Here is an 8,247-nt window from a genome sequence, read left to right as displayed (position 1 = left end):
GTATACCCTCCACCCTTAAACCAACTCCACCCAACTTCAGCGCTACCCTAACACTCCTCCATTCTTCACAATAGCAGACGGAACAGAGGCGTGGGAAAACAAATCCCAAACGGCCCCGTCCACTGCCCACGCACAGCAGAGAACAACAAGGACGTAGAAAACTGTTCCTACACGTAGCAAGAATACTCTTCCCCTGCAGCACGACCCAGACCTCGTCTCAGCAGGAAGAGCCGCCCAAAACAGCACCCTTCAATCCTCCAAACACCCACCTACGCAGCAACTAGAAGAAGCAACAGAACAGAGCTAGGGCGGGTGCCCTAGCTCGCGACCCAGACCGCACGCAAGCCATCCAACGCACTTGTTTTGGTGTTGTGTCTAACCAAAAATAAAAGATATATTTAAAGTTAACTAAAAATAATAATTTGCAACAATAATGTATTATATGATTTTGAAGAAAATAGTGGATAGTAAGTATTCAAATTAAATAAATCTATTTTAACTTAAAATAATTATTATTATAGTAGTTATAGTAATTATAGCGAATCTATAAATAATTTCATCAAAAGCATAAATACTAATATTAATGAAACTTAATAACTAGTGAAAAAAATATTTAAGAATAAATCAATATGGAGAAGCTTTCTAAAAAGGGTCCTATAAGATCAAATGAAATGAACCAATCAACATTCACATTAATAGTATAGATAATATATTACAATAATAAATCAACTTTACAATTATTTGATGAAAAGGAAAATAGTTCATTACTAAAGACATTTAATTATATCTCTAACACATAATGCATAACAATTTTTAAAATTTATTACTTTTATTGTAACACATAATGCATTACAATTTTTAAATTTTATTATTATTATTTTTTTACAAGATTACTATGTTAATATTTGAAGAACTTAATAAAATTATTAAAACATAATAATATAATTTCATAATTGAATATATTACTCTTTGACATAAAGTATTCTAGTTATAATCAATTTTATTCGATAATTAAACAAATTACCATCACAAAATTAACATAAGTTCGAGAAAATTAATATAAATATAGGTTGTGGCGTGGTAGGTTTCTTTAATGTTTGTCAATGCCTTTCTCATGAATTCCTGAAACTTCTTTTTGAATATAATATAGGAGGAGGAAAGTACATGACTCTTATGGCCGTCAGTTGACGGTTATTTGAAGGAGTAATGAAGAGTTAGAAACGGGTGCAAAGGGGATAAGGAGGTCCTGTCATTTCAAACAGGGAAAAGTGTCATACTCGTCATGCAGATCTTATCATCAAAGATTAGGTATCGCACATATTGTCAACGTTGGTCTGCTTGAATTTGAAGGATCCTACTTCTTCCCTTCCCCCTCGCTGTGGGGCCCAGCATGCACAAAATCAAACCGAAACGACGTCTGCCAAACACAACCTCAACACTCCGCCTACTTACCATTTCTAGTCCCAACTTCAAATTATAGTCCTCGTACGATTACCAGGAATAATGAGTCTCGGGTTTTTCAAATAGGAAAATTAAAAATGATAAATAAAGGTCTACTAATAAATTATATATCTATCTAAAAGAGATTCTTTATTAGATAATTACAAATATTTCGTGGACGACTTGGAAACTTTAGTGGAAGAATTGTGTAATTCCCCATAAATTCTATAGTTATGAAACCCATAGAATAGGCACATATTGAGTTTATACGGTCTTAGCCGGACTAAAAACACGGCCACAACAGAGAACAAAAACTATTCATCAAAAAAAATCATATAAGGCAACCTCAGGCTGCCAAAGCAGTGTCAGCGAAGGGTGGTGGATCATCTTTGTCTTGAAAATTCCAATCATCTTTAGGATTGGAGGGCGGGCTGGGCACGGTCAAGCGATCATCAGTAACAGTGGCAGCCTCCGCATCTTTAACTTCTAGTCACGGAGGAGAGATTCGCCAAGTCCAGGCGAGGCCACTTCCCAAAATGCGCACGATGAGAACTAGAAGGAGTCAGGGACCAACCAGAACCACCACGAGATGGGAAAGCTGAGGGGCACTTCAATCCACCATCACCACCACTGAGAGAGCGGTGGCGGGAAGCCTGAAAGCGTGGGGTGTGCGAGTGGCGGCCGGAGGTTTTACTTAAACCGCGTTTGGACGATTGCAGAGGAGAGAGAGTGACGTCTAAACAGACTCCGTTAAACATTACAACCGGTACTCTTTACTTTTCAGACAGGTTTCCCGATCTCGGCTTTTTGCAGGTCTGACGAATTCCCGGGATCAGAAAAAGTCTCGCTGATAAACCGATGGGCGCCACGTCAGCACATTCCAGAAACTAAAATACTATACCGGAATCGAACGTACGCGTCTTTCCTAGTATATCAAGGTGACGTGGCTTTGGCATATTTGTGGAAAACACAAAACCGTCACCGGGTAAGGAACCCGATGTCGCCACGTCAGCAGACTCGAAAGAGTAAAATAGATCGGATTCGGAATCGACATGCCAGTCACAAGCGACGCGTCTATCCGCATATATCGAGGTGACGTGGCTTTGGCATATTCGTTGAGGACAAAGTCACCGTCACCGGCCACAGCAGGTGAGTAGATGGACTGAAAGAAGACGCAGGGTACAGGAGACGAGAATTTTGATTGGCGCGGGAGTGGGCCTGCCGGTCATCCCGGACCCACCGGTACTGGATAAGCCACGTCAGCAATTGATAGATTTCAATGGCGAGATAAGCTCTGTGTAATAAAAATATAATTGAAGAGATAAAAGGAGGCGGCCATCGGACAACCCCTGGAGCTCTGCTTAGGCGAATCAGATGATCGGACGGAGGGATACAAATTTTCAGCGGGGTCCTCATGTGGAGCCATAATAATGAAATTATTTTGTTATTCTTAAACTTTTTCCGGGGATTTTCTGTTACGTAATAAATGTACGAACTTCTTTGGGGAGATCTGTGGGTTTGCCTGTGGTTTCTATACGGAGATTCGGTTGAGGTACTGCAGATTTATTGCATGATCCGCCTTCGATCTTTAACCAATTCTGTTTGGATCTGATATTTAAAACAAGGGTTAAATTTTATTTGTTTTGCTGTGATTCGAGCCCCGGCGAGACTCGGTCACGAGACGGAAAGTGTTGAATTTTGAGACTGAAAGGTCGTGGGCTCGAATCCGGGACGCTCAGCTTCTTGCCATAAGAGGTCAGTCTACAGTTGAATTCATGCTTTCCCTCTTCTAGCTTGTAAATAATTGTACTGTATACAGTACTCAAGTTCAGGCTTCTTCGAACTGAATTTTATAAGAGTAAATTATTTCGATTTATGTGAATCGTTCGTTACTTTGAAGGAAACGAATTCGATCAGACTATGTTCACTGGTAACAATTTTATGTTATGCATCTTCATTGGCACGGTATTTAATTTAACGAATATGCAGTTATCAGATGGATCGGCTGTAAACTCCACTGGAATTTACTCGCAGAAAATTGTTTTTTTTTTAACGTTTGTAAAAGTAAAAAAAATTGTTGTTCGTTGTTTGAAAAATATCGTACACAAATTACAGTCAATCTGTGAAATAGGATTGTATTTAGATAATAAATTACAATCGAACAGACACTCTTCGATTTACCGCATCATATCACTCTCCATTTTGCTAATCGTCCTTCTGAAAAATCATAGACGCTTGCAACAATTGTAGCGATATCGCCTGATTTGGACCATAAATTACGGTGCTATATGCATCTTTGTTATTTATTTATTTTCTGGTGGAGGTTATGTGACTGAGATTAGTAGCCACTGTCACCAGACTACTTATCGATAGAACACAGGTTGGTTGACAAATTTAAACAAATTTCAAATATACAAAATTTATAAGTTCTGCTACCTTACCGCATATTTTAAAAGCAGAAACCACCGAAGCTTATATTTCCTAATGCATCGGATGCCCAAGGGTCTGCCATGTTTGCTGTCCTGTTTCTAAAGAGAGTGATCGCCCTTAAAGTGTTTTTGGACTGCAATAAAAAGTGAGCTAAATTAGTCAAAAAGTTAGAAAACCTGTTTTCATCCATTATCCACCAGTCATTTCAGCATCCTTCATAACAGTCAATTGATCTGTTACTCTGAGCTCTGCACTTAGATGAAATGATATTCAGTCCGTCTCCTTTCTAAATTGGCCAAAAAATAAAAAAATTGTTTTCATCTATTATCCACCAGTCATTTCAGCATCCTTCATAACAGTCGATCTGTTTGCTGTATTACTTACTTCTGGGCAGATTGTGTGATAATTTTTGCGTCACGGATCACACTCTATGATCCATCATCAGGATGAAAGAGCTAAAAGAAAAATGTGATATCTACTACAGTCGATCTGTTACTCTCAGCTCTGTACAGTCAATTGATCTGTTACTCTCAGCTCTGTACTTAGATGAAATAATATCCAGTCCGTCTCCTATTGGGATTTTCAACGGAATTTCACAATATATATCTGTGAGCATCCTCTAAATGTTTATGACTTTATGAGATTTTCCTTTTGTCACAGTAGATGTTAGCAGTTCACTTGCATTAGCAAAAGCAATGTAGAATCTGCATACGACCTCTTTATTGCAGGAAAAAATATTACCAAAAAAATAAGTTGACGGGGCTGAAATTATTTGAACTCTGATGATGGTGAAAACTTCAATAATTATTTTATATGTATAATGCTCTGAAAGCACTATCTTTAAACTTCAGCTGTATCTGTGTCTCTGTTTGAATCATTAGTATTTTGTATCTCACCTACCATTTCAAGAAACATGTGTGCAACCTTGTTCTACAAGCGAAGTATTGTTGTGGATACTGGAATGACATAATAAGCAGTCAGGACTATATGTTTCGGGGTCTCTTTATGGCCTCTTTGTTTGGAAACTAAAGCAATGTGTTTTCTTGTGTTTCAGTATAGATGTCTTCGACAGCGTGACTGGTATTGTATCTTGTTCTCCGAGTGTTACTGTTCATGCGTTGGATGACCACATCAAGTATACTGTGAGTGTTTCGGTTGGGTGGGAGCTCCTTCCCGGCGCTCCCATACACTTAACGTACTCGGAAGCAATTTGCAAATACTGGCGGTTTGGTTACTCTGCTCCCAAAGTGGAAGCTACAACTGCCAGTGCTACAGAAACAAGTATGGAGGTATTGAAACAGTAGGTTTTCATGATTGTTGAGAAATCATTTTGTCTTCCAAGCAGGCAAGGTACCCTTGGCTGGAATCTTGCTGTGGAAGCCAACTACAGGCCCAAGGAAAGCTTATACCTCTCAACATGCCTTTGCCGATTGATTGTCCTATACGAACACGGATGGCTGTTGCTGTTGGGGAGGAGGTTCAGGTTGCGAACAAGAAATATCATGACCTCAAAGATGCTACAGGAAAAGCTTCCCATAGGCGGCGTGTATTTGTCCAGACGGATACTGGAAGTGTGCTGGGTATTGAGCTAGACAGGGGAGACAATGCAAATACTGTTAAAAAGAAAATGCAATTGGCATTGAATGTACCAACCGAAGAGACTGCGCTCACCTTTGGCGACTTGGTGCTGAAGAATGATCTAAGCGTGGTCAGAAATGATTCTCCCCTTCGTCTCACCAGAGGAGACATCCACAGAAGCTCTTCTACGCCTTGCCTTTCTCCAAGAGTTGATAGTCTGCCATATAGAGATAGGAGTGGACCATTGGAGATTGTTGGTGGTTCAAGTGGCCATTCCAAGATTAAGAAATTGATCAAACAAGCAGTCAGGGCTGTTGAATGTGGTGTAGATCCCATCCCTGTTCAACGAGGGCTCGGTGGAGCATACTATTTCCGTGATATTCTAGGTAAAAGCATAGCTATTGTAAAGCCTACAGATGAAGAGCCCTTTGCCCCTAATAATCCCAAGGGTTTTGTTGGAAAGATTCTGGGGCAACCTGGGTTGAAGAGATCAATAAGAGTGGGAGAAACAGGCGTCCGAGAAGTTGCCGCTTATCTTCTAGATCACGATGAATTTGCAAAGGTGCCTCCAACGGTGCTTGTTAAAATATCGCACTCAATTTTCCATATTAACAATGGTATGACTGCAACCAAAACCTTAAACGATAAACATTCCATTAGTAAGATTGCTTCATTTCAGCAGTATGTTGAACATGATTTTGATGCCAATGACCGTGGGACATCCAGTTTCTCTGTTACCGCTGTTCACAGGATTGGAATTCTAGATATAAGAGTATTAAATACCGACAGACATGCAGGCAACATTCTTGTCAAAACTTCCGACACAGATTTTCTCAAGTATCGTCAAATGGGTGATGCAGTTGAGCTTATACCTATAGACCATGGCCTCTGCCTTCCAGAAACATTGGAGGATCCTTATTTTGAATGGCTTCATTGGCCCCAGGCCTCTATACCGTTTTCAGAGGCTGAATTAGAATATATAAGCCGTCTTGATGCGTTGAAGGACGCCGATATGCTGAGAACAGAGTTACCTATGATGAGGGAGTCTTCTTTGAGAATTCTCATACTCTGCACTATTTTCCTAAAAACGGCTGCTGCTGCTGGATTGTGTCTTGCAGAGATTGGCGGAATGATGGGTCGAGAGATTTATGACGTAGAAGAGGAAGCAAGCGAATTGGAGTTAGTTTGTTTGCAAGCTAAGATTGAGACTGATCAACAAATCTCCGCTGCAAATTGTGAGTTAATGGAGGATTTATCTGAAGGGGTCTACGAAAAAGAGCATTCGGCAGATCAATCAGAGATTGATTTCCACGGGAAGGAACATTTGATGTATCAATTTCCGTTTGATATGGAGGATGGAAATGATTCTCAGAATGGTACAGTCTTGACAAATAACAAAAATGAGGACATATGCTTGAACTTTGGGGAAAGGCATGATCATCCCCAGGGATCGGTTGAAAAGAAGCTAAACATGCCTCAAGCTACTGGGTTATCATTGTTGCTCCCTCAATCTTCTTTCCCAAATAGCCACCCAAAAAAAGGGTTGCAGTTCCATTCTGCTCTAAATGCATTCTGTGCCATCAATGCTTTATCACCCAGAATCTCTAATGAAGCCGCTGGATTGCCACCTCCATTGAGTTTCTCCTCTCCTAAACCCCAAAAAGGTTGGCCGCTGGCCAAATTGGAAGAGAATCCTCAAGAAGAGGAAGAAATGTTTCCCGAAGACAAACTCGAAAATAGTATTATGAAGAAGCAGAGCCCTGTATCAAATAGAGCGCAGTTTATGATGCCTAAGAGTAAAACTTTCTCCAAACGAAATCAGCGTTGTACTACCTACATAGGTGCAAGGAAGGGGTTTCCAAGGCAAGATGTCTCGCCCTCAAAAACCATGCAAAGTGAGCCCTTGTCAGGTATGGTGACCCCAAATACCATAAGATTTTCAGACATGAGCAAGGAGGAGTGGACCTTATTCATTGATAACTTCCAGAAACTCTTGCCAGGTGCAATTGCATCTAGAAACCAGGGTACAGTGAACCATAAGCAGAGACTTGGAGCTTCATGCCAGTTTTGATTGCATACAAAGTTCCAATTGCTTTAAAGGTCCTTCTTCGTTGGTTTACTTCCCAGTGTAGCATATTGTACGATACTTGTATAGAGTTGTGTATAGATATGTTGAGAGATTAGCGTCAGGTGTTAAGAATGCATTGTTGTGATATTTTTAGTTTACAACAGTTGTTTGAGCCACTTCATTTCTGGGCTTGCTAGTTTGTAAGTTTTTCAACCGAAAAGCACCTTTGTTAGACCACAAATTCAAGGTATAATCCTAATAGCGGAACGGCAACAGCTCTTTCTTTTAGCAGCTGATATGTAACAAAATTTTATTCAACCTTGTTCATGCGTTTTGATCTCCACAGCTCCATTCTTCATCGTCTCAGTTGGCTGTACTTAGATGTCATGGTTTGTGGATTCCTCTTAATCCCTCGTGCCTTCTTATTGAAGCTTTGCACTGTCGGCAGCTGTCGTTCTCTTTATGGGCTTAGGTTTACAAACTGTGGTTCGTCCCCGTTGTGAAGGGTTGTATTTCAAATTTGTTATATTAATAGCTTTGTTTTTCATTCCCTGGTTCTTCCCTCTTGTGAAGGGTTCTCGAAGCACTCTTCTTTTGGTTATATAATGAGCGTTCAATTCAATCGGACTCATTATTAAATTAGAAAATATTCTTTTTAATTATAACTAGCACTTGTATTTTAGAGGAGAAAGGGGTATGTTGATAGTGATAAGAGTGCAAGCTTATATAAG

At 40.0% G+C, this 8,247-nt stretch overlaps 1 pseudogene across 2 annotated transcripts; it reads left to right on the top strand.

Annotated features, from left to right (window-relative positions):
• Nucleotides 1-2,952: 2,952 nt before the first annotated feature.
• LOC149532380 (phosphatidylinositol 4-kinase gamma 5 pseudogene) lies at nt 2,953-8,063 on the top strand (annotated as a pseudogene). Of its 2 annotated transcripts, XR_016357956.1 has the most exons (3): nt 2,953-2,992; nt 3,099-3,195; nt 4,925-8,063. The product of XR_016357956.1 is annotated as a phosphatidylinositol 4-kinase gamma 5 pseudogene, transcript variant X2 (transcript). The 2 variants fall into 2 exon arrangements; XR_016357955.1 differs by having other exon boundaries at nt 2,953-3,195.
• The last annotated feature ends 184 nt before the right edge of the window (nt 8,064-8,247 follow it).

The sequence above is a fragment of the Cupressus sempervirens genome, chromosome 10 (assembly GCF_028749045.1).
Source record: "Cupressus sempervirens isolate cs-2001-9-10 chromosome 10, ASM2874904v1, whole genome shotgun sequence".
Lineage (NCBI taxonomy): Eukaryota > Viridiplantae > Streptophyta > Pinopsida > Cupressales > Cupressaceae > Cupressus > Cupressus sempervirens.
This window is presented reverse-complemented; position numbering and strand designations above follow the sequence as displayed.